This window comes from Carlito syrichta, unplaced genomic scaffold, assembly GCF_000164805.1.
Source record: "Carlito syrichta isolate Samal-C Ts95f unplaced genomic scaffold, Tarsius_syrichta-2.0.1 Scaffold312220, whole genome shotgun sequence".
Taxonomy (NCBI): domain Eukaryota; kingdom Metazoa; phylum Chordata; class Mammalia; order Primates; family Tarsiidae; genus Carlito; species Carlito syrichta.
In genome coordinates this window covers 385,726-400,088 of record NW_007256316.1, presented here as the reverse complement: position 1 = coordinate 400,088, position 14,363 = coordinate 385,726, and positions in this window count along the sequence as shown.

The window sequence follows — 14,363 nt, the reverse complement described above, 5'->3', positions numbered from 1 at the left end:
CCAGGTAATGTGAGATGTTAACAGTGTGAGATATATAGGCACTCTCTATACTATCTTTGCAACTTTGCTATAAATCTAAAACTATTCTAAAATAAATAGGTTTTTTAAATATAAAAATTCCTTACAGAATTGGAGTCACAAATACGTCTATGGCACAAATACACTATAATGCACCTCCCCCATAATAGGCACTTGATATATTTAGTTGGGTTGACCACCATCAGTAATAGCTGGATCCACCCTTAACACTTCCAGTCCATCCTCTACATAAGCCAGAATGATGTTTATGGAGTGATAATCTGAACTTCTCATCCTTCCTCCCGTTTCTCACCCTGACCTCCAGCTTTAAACCTTCCAGTGACTTCCTATTGCTTCTAGGATAAAGATGCACAGCTCTCCCATGACCCACAAGATCCCATGCCATCTTTGATGACCTACATGACCTCATGCACAGTGTCACCCTGCCTACCTCCTTAACCTTATCTGTTTGACTCTCTCACCTTGTACTCCAGTCACAACCACCTACTTCCACATTCCTTCCTGCCACAGGCCCTTAACACATACTATCTCTGTCTAAAATGCTCTTTCCCACTCTTTGTCTGGTTGACCTCTATTTGTCTTTAGTCTCAGTTCAAGAGTTGCTAGGTCAGACTTCTTTCACAGAATCTTATTCTCATCCTTTGGCGCAATCATCTGTTTGTCAGTTGACATTGATGTGCTGGTTATTTGATTGTCTGCATTCCTCACTACTTATCAGTTTCATGAGGAAAGACCTACATACCATCGTATATCTAGTGCCTGGTACATTGCTTGGCATAGTCTATGCTTAATAAATCCTTGTGGAAAGAAGGGAAATAAGAAGAAAGAAAAGAATGAACCACCAATGGTACAATCCCTTTTAGAAACTATTTTCCTCCCAGAGGAAAATAATAATTTTGAAATGTTAAACTAGTTTCCTAACCTCTCAGCTTACAATTCTGTTAAAAAGCAAAGTAAGGGAGAGTATTAAAATGGACAAGTTTGAAAATCCTACCACTCGTTGAACTCTAACAGCTTTCAGAGATGATTTTGGAAGCACTAACATTTAGGGTAGAAGATAGTGTCCTCAGAGGATGTACACAGACAATCATGAATAGCTAGCATCTCTAGTGCTTTGAACTCCTTGCAAGAATCCCCAGTTAAGCTCTAGTCTATTCTGGCATTTTCTGGTCATGTAGTGATTCACAGGCTTCCTAGGGGTATTGAGTCCCTGTGCTAAAGTAGAATAAACAGTGAAAAAAAATAGCTCTTGCACTTATCTTTAGTGTCCAAAAAAAAGTAGAGTCCTTTTCTTGATTCAGAAATACTTATATTGTGGAATCAAGGCATAGTCACAAAATCTGTGGACTGTGAAATAGGATTTCAATTATTAAAGAAAGAAGCTTCCACCTTTCCAAATTGTCTCTGTCCCTTGTGCTGCCAAAAATAGCTCATTGTCATTCCTTCTGATTTTCTTACTGCTTTTGGATTCATTAGTTAATAAGATAGCCCTGCAATAAATACTCTATAATTCATCTACAGGTGCAAACACAGTAAGTCTCTTTAAACATGATTTTTTTCTCCAAATGGGGTCCTCTGGAGAACAAAAGGCCTAAAGTGCCATTCTTTCCTCAATTGACATCCACACTGAAAACTTCTTCTTATTCCCAAACTGCCTATTGCAGAAGTCAGTCTGGAACAAAATTGAGAATAAAGGAAAGGAATCTTGGAGACAATGTGGACATGTTGTAGTCTATGCTGCTTTCTCAATGAATGAAGATCCTGAGCTCTTCACAAGATTCCACAGCAAGGACTCTGAGGATACACTTTGAATGGGAATCCAGTGTGGGTTTTTGTTCCTGTGCATTTGTCAAACAACAAAAATCTTGCCCACCATTTGTTTTATTTCTTCAACAAATGGTGGGCAAGATTTTTGTTGTCTGACAAATTCACAGGAACAAAAATCTATGCTGGATTCCTTGAAGATCAGGAGATAAACTAGATATCGTTTCTGCAATCGGAGGTTTCTAGTCCGGTAGGAGCATTCGATATGTGTACAAATCATAACCCCAGGGTAGAAGTAGCTGAGGGCCAACAAAAGGAAGATTCATTTTTCTCTTTCTTTCCACTGGTATTAAACCCCCAGCACAGGCCAGGCTCTGTGCCAGTTGCTAAGGTTATAATGTTAAGCAAAAACCATGGAACTCGCACACTGATGGAGAAACAGACATCAAGCAACCACACCAGTGGACATGCAATTACAAACTGACCTGGGTTCTGTGATGGAGAGGGCATGGTTTTTTTGAAAGCTTTTGAGAAAAGAATCTGAGAGAGACAGGCTGTGGTGGAAAGCCTGCCCTAGGGTAGAAGGATGATAGGGGTCAACTTAGGAAAGAGACAGGAGGAGCCATCTAGATAGGGCAACAGCACAGGTGAAGTGGGCTCTGACGCTGGAAGATCCTAGTCACGCAGAGATGCCTTCTCAGCCAAGAAAACTGTCAGCAAAGACAAGGAAAGGAAATGCAGAGCAGGGTGGGAGAATTGCCAGATGTTCAGTTCAGGAGGATCCCCGGAAACATGGAGGGAGTGAAGGCCAGAAGGATGGGTTAAGCCCAGATCATGAAAAGCCAGACTGTGTCCTCACAGTTTACAAAGATTGGTTCATGGAATCCACATGTTTTCTCAGAAACCCTCAGGGTTGTGGTGTAGGAATGGGCCTCCAGACTCCCACCACTACCAATATCAACACTATTTCACACAGAGCAACTCTTGTCTTCTCTGTTTTGTGCTTTAGGCATTCAGATGGTATTTCTGCATTTAAAAGCGCTACACTGCTTTTTTAAAAAACTGAAAACCATCTCCACAGACAGTGGGGAGTCACTGTATGTTCTTCAAGAAGAGGGCAGCGTGACCAGATGTGTGTTTTAGATCAGTCTCGGGGCAGTAGAAGACAGAAAGGAGGCAGGGAGTCAAGCTGGCAACTGTCACAGCAATCCAGGTGAGACACATCGAGGGCCTGAACTGAGGAAGAAATAAAGAGTGAGAAAGAAACATATGAAGAGTGGCCAGACAGAGGAGAACAGAACAGCGTTTGACAAATGAGATGTGAGTGACAACGAGAGAGGCAAGTCGTGGAGGTGCTGAGGTTTTAGGCCTAAATGCCTAGGAAAACCAAAGAGCCATTTCTAGAAAGAGGTCATTCTGAATGACAGCCAGCTTGGGAAGGGGAGAGCCGATGAGTTCACTTCCAACATGCTGTGGTAAACCTGCATGGTTTCATTGAATCCTTGTGCCAGCCCAAAAATGTGGAAATTGGGCTTATCTCCATTTTTCAGAAAAGAAAACCGAGGCTCATAGAAATCAAGTCACTTTTTCAAGCACAGAATTTCCAGTGACTGACAACCTGGATTTTGGTCACAGTGCATGATATCTCACCTGGATAGTTTCAGCAGCTGTTCTTCTTTTCCCCTGCCTTCTCTCCACTTTCCACTGCCTCAAGAGTAATCCAGAACACAAACCCGATTATGGTACTCCTTTCCTCAATAACTTTCAGTGGCTCCCTATTGCCTATAGAGGCAGTTTTTCATTTTTTTAAGGTGTGTAACACTTTTGTAAATGGGAAAACTTATTGAAGAATCTTGATATAATCCATAACTACTTCACTGATGATTCTTCATGCAGTGGAGGACAAACACGAGACAGCTCTGTTTTTTTCCAATTATTTTTTCCCTTCAGTCTTGCTGTATCAGCACTTCCTCTCCCATTTCTTAATGGTGCCTTATGTAGACTTCTTAGCTGTCCAGTCACTTTCAAAGGCAGTCTGTTTTAAAATGTCAACGTCATATGTAATTTAAAGCTCATCACCTCCCTGCCTGTCTTGTGACTGGTTTCTCCAGGGCCAGCGCAGGGAGTTGGAAGCTATTGGGCAGTACTGGAGGGAAAGTCAAAGGTCTTTTTACTTAACAGGGTTAGTGACTGCAATCTCCTCCCTCGTTAATTCTCTATCTCTCCATTGGCCCCATTGTGTGATGGCAGCTAAATGCTGCTGCTCTCTTGAGAAGTAGGCATGAGTTCTCTGGGGAGCCTGTTAGTGGGAGTCCCCCCACCCCATAAGGGAAATCTTCAGCTTCCTGTCTTCCAGCAACACATTTGCTCCTGTCTTTGGGGTTTCATTCTAGAGCTTCCTGTTGCTGGGTTCCCTGGACCACATCTACCTACAGGATGAGGCTCCAGCAAAGATGGTCCTAGATCAACTACCTCCCTCTTTGTACATTTGGCTCATGAGAACCCCAGGCGCCTTGCCACAGCAAATAGTGGTAGTAGCAACAGTGCCACAGTGCCCCGCTCTACCCTGCTGTCTCCCTCCAGTTCTCTTTGTGTTTTCAGTCTACTCAAATAGACACAGAGGCCAGGTCAACCAGTTGTCTGCAAAGAAGACGTCTAACGGAATCTTAAAAATGAGATACCCACTTTCTTTCAGGAATCCAAATCTCAACACGTTATTTTCTTGAAGGGGGAAGTAGCGGGAAGCACCACGTGGAGGATAAAAGCCACAGTCATCTCCTTTTAGGCTAATGCCTGGGGACCCTGATGGATTTCTTTTTCTTTCTGATCAGTCCCTCTCCTCTTCTTTCCCAGTTTTCCACTCACACCAACCTGTGAGGAGAGTCACTGGAGTGATGACTGGAGATAGTAGGGCTAGGCTGGTTTGAATAAGTCCTGGTGGGTGTGATGTCTCAGTAAAATTTGTATCTTCAATTTCTGAATAGCAGGAAGAATCCCACTTGACACCCTGCTGCAGAAGCTTCCTTGTTTCAACCAGTGTTTCTCCTTTGCAGCTTCATTCATGTAAAAATTATATGTAACAATATGCATACATTTGTACTTAAAGCATTTTTAATAAAGAAAGAATGATAGAAATGTGGGGCCCAAAAACCTCAAGGTCCCTCATATAGGAAGGTTTATCAGGGAAGAGAAACTAGCTTAAGATGTTCTTCTGTAAAATGAATCTGTTGCAAGCTCTTTCTTCTATATAAGATCAGTGTGGTTTCTCATTTCAGTGAAAAAAAAAAATCCCCAGAAACACAGATGTTAGATTCAAGCATTAATTTTTTTCTTCCTTATGAAATAGTGACATTGGCAAACTTAAAAAGTTAAGTAAAATTAAATTTAGTGAAGAAGGAGGACAATATATTTTACATTATTAGAAAAGGAGAGGGGTCTTTCAATGTTTCTCTTAAAATGAAGTAAATAAAGGGATGGTATGATTGCCTGTCTAGATGTCCTCATCCTTGCCCCTTTTTCTACCCCACCCTCTGGTTTTCTGTCTTTCTTTTTCTGATTCTGTTCTGGGCAGCATCTCAAGCTTTTAAATCATAAAGGTGGTTAGATGTTTGCATCCCCCTTTCCCTGCAAGTGACAGATTGGGGGCCTGGTCTATGAGGGTGTTGAGATCAACATACATGGGACAGAATGTTAGAGGATGATGAGTACTTCCAGTCACTCTGTTGCAGCTCTCTTCTGGAACAAGGGAGCCCAAACATGCATACGACATAGGGAGACGAAAACATTCAAAATCCTCACAGCAAGGTTCTAGTAGTGAACCCTGTGTCTTACACACCTCAGTGATACAAACTCCAAAGCAGAATTCTAGAAATCCCTGTCTAGACTATTCCTTCTTGAACAAATTTCTTAACCACAGTGTGAACTATCAACATTCTCATTCTTATCTCTTTTCTTCCTCAAATTATTTTAGATCTCAGCCCAGCTGGAAGTACTGGGAAGGGTTTAACAGCTAGAGGATTAACATTATGATATTAAGCCTCCATGTCAGTGAAGCAACTTTCTCTTTGCCCCAATAATCAAATGTTGTCAGGGCAAGTATCTTACTTTCCTGAGGTCAGCATCAACAGCAAGGTTTCTCAACCTCAGTCCTGTTGACATTTTGGGCTGGATAATTCCTTGCCTTTGGGAGCTGTCCTGTACATTATAGGATGTTGAAGGACACCCCAGCCTCCACTCACCAGATGCCAGCAGCACCTCTCTTTCTCAATTGTGACAACCAAAAATATCTTCAGATTTTGCAAATGTCTCCTAAGGGCAAAATTGCTCCCCCTTCCCCACCTGGGTGAGACCCACTGATTTAGAGAGATCATAGAATACTGTCAGAAAAATCACAATCTGAGTTAGTGTCAAATCTAAACTTTTTTTTTTTTCTTTTTTCTGGTGGGATACAGGAGGAGGGTGGAGAGACTTGATGCCTTCATCTTATAAATTGTGATGGCTAATGTCATAGCTTATGATGAAGACTGTCTCCTGAATTTCTGCAGCCCTACTTTTCTGATAAGAAACTGAAGGTTACCATGAAATTAATCACTCCAGAGGGGTTTAAATGGGAGGTGCTGCTCTAATACTTGGCTGTTCTCCAGTGTTAGCCAGTATAAATTGCCAATACTTGTTGATTTAGAGATTAATTATTAACGATAAGGAAGCTTATGAATTTTTCAGAATTTTCTTCTCTTGTGGTGCATGTCTGACTTCCTATCAGGAGTGTAAGATCCCTTCCTAGCATCCTACATCCTACATCAAAGCCACAGGCTGTCACCCAGGGCGTTATCTTGTTCCGTGCAGGCTGGCTGCATATGTTGACTCTAAATTTTTTAATCAGCCATTTTCCAACTCAACTACACACGTCAGGCTGTAGAGACAGAATCCATTAAGCACTGTCTGAAACCAGCAGGGGCCTTGTGGCATCATGATTTGATATCTCTATGGAAGAATTCCACAATAAGAAATTATAGGCGTATGCAGTTTGCTGACATGTCGGCACAATGCTTGCAGGACTTAAAAAGAAGTGAAACAACACCCCCACCCCCACCCTGCACCACCACCACCACCAATAAAAATCTCTGAACAACTTTCAACTTTTGGAAGAATTTCATATGTATTTCAGTATCTCACTTTCTCTAAAACCAATACTTTTAGATAACTCACTTATTTTTATCAAATAAAACGAATGAGTGGCTGATCCAATCATCCTTTAATCAATAGAGTTGAATATAGGTTGAATAATAAAAGCAGAGAGAACAATTTTTCAATTAAAAAATCACATAGATCAGATTAGGATAAAGAGGTTTCTCTGTTACATGACTGATACAATATTTCTAGGCAATCACTCAACAAATGTAAACCACACACCTATTTTGAATCAGGCATTTGCTGAGCTATTAACCTAAAAATTATTTGAGTTTTACTTCATGTGACAACCATTTCTCAAAAAATGTATTTTTCCATTCTCCTACTTTAGAATACAATAAGCAACTTATTGAAAGGCATCATTTTACAAATCAATTCTGTGTCTAGGAATGTTAGCATAAAAGGGCAGAGTATTGACCTGATACATATATTTGGTATTGCTTTTTAAACCACAGTCCTCACAGTGAATTTACTTTCCTTGTAGAAGGAAGTTTCTTGTTTAAAGGTGACTAATTGAGGTTCCTGGATAAGTTATTTAGGAGATTTTACAGTAATTTGGGGGAGGGGTGATGGGGGGGTTGTGACTACTATACTCACTACAAAATTTCTTTCTCTGAAGTCCCTAATAAGCATTGCCTCAGTTTTTGCATATATGAAAGGGCAACATAAGCAAATGAACTATCTAGTCTTAAAAACAGTTTCATGTAGGATCAGCCTTGTGTCTAGACGACAAATAAAATTTCAGAAGATAAGTCATCTGTCTTGTTGGTGGTTTACCATTCAAAGTGTTTCTCAGGCTGGGAAATTATAGGTACATTAGGAAGAAATTAGATTGCAAGACCCTAGGGCCATCTTGATTTGAACGTCTCTAGTGTTGGATATGTATATTTCAATCAATATTGTTTTAATTTATACTGGTTAAAATACTGCTTATTTGCAGGTTTCTCTTTCAGAGGAGAGTACTACTCTCTTTTATTTCTCTCCTCTAAGCCAAGATCATATTTGCCTTTCACAATGCAAATACAATTATGTTACATCGTGTTCACTTAAGTTAATTTGAATTGATATAGGAGTGTCCACATAGGCCCGGTAAAATGGAGAATCGAGCAATTCCCAGGTACCCAAGACAGATTCTATATTTTAGGCACTTTATCAGAATCCATAGTATTTTTAAAGGCAGACACAGTAATACTTATGAAATATTTTATGTGTTTTCTTACATTTTCTAACTTCCCTTGCCACTAAGTTAGCGTCGTATGATTAGTTTCAGCAAACTGGCTATGAACTCTGCATGCTCAGTGTTACCCTGTTGCACTGAGCCTGGAAGTCACATGTTGGCAGAGTCACAAAATGGTAGTGCATCCATCTTCCTAAACCCCTGAGTGATTCTGTGGAAGAGAACTCCCCATGATCAGCACTGGACATGTACAGTAAGCAAGAAATAAACTGTTGTATTAAACCACTGAGATTTAACTTGTCCCAATTAACTTGTTTCCCATTTTTAATTTACTTTTGCTTTCAGTGTAAAAAATGATTATTCTTGCTTATGATTAGCATGGGATTATTGGCCTCAATTTCATAAAACATACAAAATCTTCTACTTCCAACTTGTTGAGTATATCAACAGTAGGCATCATACAATCCAACAAGTAAGTTAAGATCTGTCACATGTGTTAGAATAGATGATACCCTGATGACTTTGCTCACCTGTAGCATACAATGCAATATATTATAAGCAGGAATTTAATTACTGATTTAATAAATACTGATAATGTAATTTGGGGTTTTTAAGTGATTCCTTTTTCCCATCTGCTGGATAATTGGAGGCTTCTCTCTTTTTAATATTACCTCCTCCTCTTTCCTGCAGAGATTTTTAAAGAACTAGTAAAAATATATATATATCTACTTGGTTATGAATTTGACACTAGGAACTAACTGTTCCTTTGACAGGTCTTAATCAAGGTGAAACCCACCCTTTTTCAATATTTTTGACTTTGAACAATGGTAACACCACAGTAGACACACTCTTTGGGGCAGGCAAAATGAGATAATGATATATGTGGGTAGACATATGAATAGACCCAATTTCCACAAGGTGCTTGTGTAATGATCAGCCTGGGACTGGAAATTAAACATGTCTTATAGTATTTGTGGCATGTCATTCAAAGGAAACAGCGGTGCATGTGACAGTTTTCATGTACCCTGGAAATTATACTTCCTTGCTTCAATTTTAATTGACATGGGCAGCTGTATGATTTATAGATCTGTATGTCAAAAATATTGAAAAAGTGTGGGTTTCACCTTGATTAAGACCTGTCAAAGGAACAGTTAGTTCCTAGTGTCAAATTCATAACCAAGTAGATATATATATTTTTACTAGTTCTTTTAAAATCTCTGCAGGAAAGAGGAGGAGGTAATATTAAAAACTGCTTGAGAACTTTCTTAGACACATGTGCACACATACACACACACACACCTGCATTCACATACATATTCACTAAAGCCATAATTGCAGAAACTGAAAAACTGAACTTCATTTTTATCTTTTGAGTAACTTTTATGCTGTGTTATCAATATTTGAAAATGAGGTTCATTTTTCCTTAAAATAAAGAGCAGGCATATTTAGCAAAAGTGTTAGATTTTATTAGAAGTATTTTAGACATCATTGGATGTTTTCTGGATTTCCTGTTGAGCACATTATTTTTGCCATTTTTAATTTACTTTTTACCATGACTTGAAGCTGCTTAAAGAGCAAAACTATTCTACAGCACAAAAAAAGCATTTTATTTTCTGTCACATTTATGTCAAAATCTCCAAAGAATATAATCACCTCTGACTCACTTTGAAAAGTGTGCATTTCTTATCACGTTGGCTGCCTGAACATAATTTGAAAAATTAGTGAAAACTAGAATCAGAAACTAATGACCATGAAAATAACCATTTACATGTATGAATGCTTTACTAATTTTTAAAAAATAACCCTTCCTTTTTTGTTTTTCAGAGAAAATTGAAAATTATCAAGTTCTTTGATTATCATGTTCTCACAGCTCCTAGCACAATGCCTGGAATGTAGCAAGACTTTAATTTAAAAAAATTTTTTTGAGTTGGAGTCTCACTCCGTCCCCCAGGCTAGAGTGCAGTGGCATGCTCATGGTCACCCCAGTGTCGATCTGCTGGACTCTGGTGATACTTCCACCTCAGCTTTCCAGGTAGCTGGAACCACAGGTGCGCACTGCCATGCCTGGCTAATTTTTTTATTTATTGTAGAGACAAGGTCTCACCAAGTTGCCTGGGCTGGTCTCAAGCCCTCAGGCTCAGGCAATTCACTCGCCCTGGCCTCCAAAAGTGCTGTGATTACAGGCTGAGCCACCGAGCCCAGCCTTTAATAAATATTTTTTTAAGTCGTGAGTTGAGAATTAATATTCCCAGTTTCCAGATAAGGAAACTGAGACTTGCAGAGTTTGACTGGTTCACACTGTTATTATTCATACAACTTTAGTCAGTTATTCTCTGTCCCTTCTGTTCTTAAATACTAAATTTTATTTATTTATTCAGCAAGGATTTAATGCATTCAAATCATTTGAATTCAGATTTATATTTAGGCCATGATTTGAGCACCTATTAAATGTCAGAAAACACCACAACAAGTGCTTGGACAAACATCTCTTCAACTCATCAAAACATCCCTAGCGAGTGGATATTATTATTTCCATCTCAAATTTAACTATGCAAATATTTCTTGTTTGCTTACCATGTATCTGTCACTGGAGATTTTTATAATGAAGAAGACAGACAATGCCTTTGCCCTCGAGGCACTTGCAGACCTGCAAAGATCATGACAAGAAGCAAACCATATCAATGTAATGAGGGTTTTAAAAGAGGAGGTTCAGGATCCTAGAGGAAGTAACCTTGACTGAGACTATGAAAACCCCTAAGGAAGCAGCACTGAAGCTGGGTCTGAGGTTAATGATTTAGTGTTAACCAGACAAAGATGACAGAGAAAAGAGTATGCACCTTGTCCAGGACCAAGCAAGAGTATGTCATGCTTGAGAACCTAGAAGAAGGGAGAAGTACAGAATGGCTGGAGCCTAGAGAACAAGACTGAGTGGTGGGGAGGGATGAGGCTGGAGAGCTGTGCAGGGACCAGATGACAACAGCTTCTGACGCTTTGATAAGGATATCGGACTCCTACAGCCAAGGAAAACAGAGTTACTGAGGGGTCTTAAGGAGGAGAGTAACATGAGCAAGGGCGTGTTCCAAGAAGATGAGCAGATTGCTTTGCAGAGCATGAGTTAGATCTTTGCTCCTCAGCCCTTGCTTTGCGGCATCAGCATCACCATCACCCAGGAGCTGGTTAGAAGGAAAAATTCTTGGGTCTCACCACGGACCCTCTGATTCAAAACTCTCCATGGAAGAGGTTCAGAATTCTGTGTCTTAAAAAATTCTTGTTTGATTCTTATCAGCACCAAAGTTTGAGGACCACTGGATTTAGGTGGAGGGTCTCTATGTTTGTTACATTTTAGAATCACCTGGAGAGTTGTTTTGACACAAACAAACAAACAAACAAACAAACCTGCTGCCTGGCTCATAACCCAGAATGTCTGATTTAGTTGATCTGGGTGCAGCCTTGACATCAAGGTTGCCTTTTATCTCTTTCAGGGGATTCTAATGTGCAGCCGGGTTGGAGAACTGCTGTATCAGAGGGCAAAAAGAGAGGATGCAGGCGAAATCAGTGGTCCAGGATGGAGTCAATAGCACCTGGCCTAGGGAAGTAGATAAACAGAAAAGATGGATTCAGGAGCTATTTAGGAGGTGACTGCATAGCTTTGAAGGAATAGGCCAAGGCTAGTCCCCTGCGTCCTTCACAAAACTACCTGCTTCCTCAATCCCCTGGGCTTTGGCTGCTCCACTCAACCAGAAAGACAATACCCACTTTCTGCTTTGAATGGCTTCAGTTCCCTGTGCCTTCAGGATCGTGCAGGTGAATTGGACTAGCTCCCAGCCCCAGCTGCAAAGTTCATTAAGATGAGCCATTTAAAACACAGCTGTGTCCTCTACGCTGGATTAAAAACTATAGTCTCTGGCCTCAACAGTACTAAATTATAGTCTTAACCTTGCAAACCTCACATTCAAGGCCTCATGGTGCTTTATGAGTACCATCTTCTTTCATTCTCATAACAAGCCTCTGCTGTTGGCATTGTTACTGTTAGGACTCCCACTTTGCAAATGAGGTCACAGACATGGAGAGCTCAGTGTATTGTCCAGTGTCACCGAGCTGGAAAGGGACAGAGCAAGAAAATGATGCCAGACATAACTGTTTTCAGCTCCTGGGTCCCTGGCTACTCTGCCCTATGACTGCTCTGGTAGGGAAGGGAAATATGAAGCACAGAGCACATAGAAGGCTGAAATACTAGACTGGTTAGCAATACCTATAAAAGCGATATGATGTCTGGCTAAAATAATCAAGGAGGACTGGCTGGGCATGGTGACTCACGCCTGTAATCCCAGCACTCTGGGAGGTCAAAGCAGGAGGATTGCTTGAGCCCAGGGGTTTGAGACCAGCCTGGGCAACATAGTGAGACCTCATCTCCACAAAAATTTTTTTTTTAAATTGGGCTACTCGGTAGGCAGAGGCAGAGGCAGAAGGATCGCCTGAGCCTAGGAAGGTGAGGCTGCAGTGAGCCATGATCATTCCACTGCACTCCAGTCTGGGCAACAGAGTGAGACCCCAGCTCAAAAAACTAAAAAAGTAATCAAAGAGGGCTTCTTGAAGAAACGGGGTCCAAAGCCAGACCCCTGAATGATATGTCAGATTTGAAATAGTACAAAGAAGGAGGTCATTTTAGGACGGGCAGGAATGGGGAAAAAAACTGGTTTATCACTATGGGATCATAAAGAAGTAGATTGGTTTTCTGTTTGGGGTTATTTATTTATTTATTTATTTGCTGCTTGTTCAAAGAATTGCTGCATTTGGAGCTCTTGTGTTATATTTACTGCATTGCCAGAAGCCAGCAAAGATATAAAACGGGTGACTCAAATGCAGGCAGTGTTCTCATTGGCTGGCAAAACCAGGAGCTAAATCCTGCATTTTGCAATCAAGGAGAAATGCATCCTTCAGAATGGTGCCTTTGACCTACTCAAGGTCTTCTCTTGGAGAGGAAATAAGGCATGGTAAAGAAAGGCTCAATGATCTTATTTTAACTCTTCTGCAAATTAGGTAGTATCTCTTTGGATGATTTTTACAAAAATGGAATGTAATTGAGTGTGCATGGGACATCAGACTCCATGTTCTTTCTACAAATAGCCCTAGAGCAGAGCCTTGAGTAAACTCTCTGATGGGTGGGAAGGGTACAGATGTCACCAGATTCTCCTCCAGCTATAATGATAATCTATACCAACCATGTGTTGAACCCCTATTGTGTGAAAACATTTATTATTACCATTGTTACAATAGTCCTCTGAAGTTATTATTTTAGAACCACAGATACAGATACTCAGAAAGGTTGAACATCTGGACCTGGTCACACAGTGAGTAGATGGTACAGGCAGCATTAGATCTCAAGGTTTTCTGATTCTGAAATCTGTACTCTTTTTTTTTTCCTAACGAATACTCCTTCTTTGCAGGATCAATTATCTCTGGATCTACAGGCAAACTATTTAACCTTTGAAAGTTCGTTTTCTTACCTGAAAGAGGGATATTGATTCTGCCACCATAAGTGTTACAAAATCAGAATTTCTATAAGGGAGAGTGAATGCAGGCTGAGGAATGCCAAGGCCTAATGGCTGCTAAGATTTCCTGAACATGACTGCCTGCCAAGTACTCTGCTAATTCATACATATATCATCTTATTTAATCTCTTATTAATCCTATGAAGTAGGTATTATCATTATTCTGATTTTAGATTGGAGTTGAAAATAATCAAAAGCTAAGGCTCAGAGAGGTGCAATCACTTGTTCAAGATAGCTCAACTTTAAAGTGGAAAGGCAAGAATTTGAACCCAGAAAGTGGGATGGGGGAGCTCACTGTCCACATTCTACAGCCTCAACATTAAAAGTGGACTTACAGGAGACAGACTGTAGGAGACCAGGGGAAAGGAATTTGAGGCAACAGTCAGGGCTTGAATGCCCATAATATAGCCAGAGTCCAAATCCTGGTGCATTCTTGAGACAGAAGCTTGGGCACCCATCTTCTGGTTGGGAACTGACACTGTCCCAGCTGTAACTTTCCAGACTGCAGTGCACCAGGAAGGCAGCATTTGTTGAAGCAGTTTGTCTCTGAAGGAGGATAAAAAAAAATGAGGCTGTAGAGAAAAGGAGGTCTGTGCCAGCTGATGGGAGTACATTATGGCGAGGTGCCTCCACCTTCCTCT